Below are 669 nucleotides of genomic sequence, written 5' to 3' on the forward strand. Positions count from 1 at the left end.
GAACCGTGAGCTGATAGAAAGAGAAAGAAAATGGAAGAGCGAAGGGTACATCCATCTTTTATCTTTTTCTCGCATGCGCAATTGAACAAGGATGCAGATGGGCGACTCGTTTTCTGTCTCTTTTTATGTGCTCACGCATTCTTAGCTGGCTCCTCTATACCTTGCTGTAATGTGGCTCATGTACAGTCGGCAGCTTAAAGGTTGCAACACTTTTTTTTTGATGGGTTTCGGAACGCGCAAAAATTTTCAGAATGCGAATCACTGTCTCGGAAGTGGTTAGGATAGCTGTCATAAGCTGTCAGTAAGTGATACAGAATCCGACATACATGGTGTGACCATCGAAAACCGGTAAGATCACTCACTTTTAACGCAGTATTTTTACTCGTTGTAAACTTATAATGAAATCTCACTTATGTGTAGCTTTGAATGAATTGGTTAAATTTTAAAGTATATTACATTTAATATATTAAATGTTAGTCTCCTTACATGTTTTTCTAGAAATATTATTTCTAGAAAAGAATATTATTTCTTTTTATATTAATATTATTTATAGAAAAACATGTAAGGAGACTAACATTTAATATATTAAATGTAATATACTTTAAAATTTACCCAATTCATTCAAAGTTACACGTAAGTGAGATTTCATTATAAGTTTATGAGGAGTAA

The sequence above is a fragment of the Wasmannia auropunctata genome, unplaced genomic scaffold, assembly GCF_000956235.1.
Source record: "Wasmannia auropunctata unplaced genomic scaffold, wasmannia.A_1.0 LD336083.1, whole genome shotgun sequence".
NCBI lineage: Eukaryota > Metazoa > Arthropoda > Insecta > Hymenoptera > Formicidae > Wasmannia > Wasmannia auropunctata.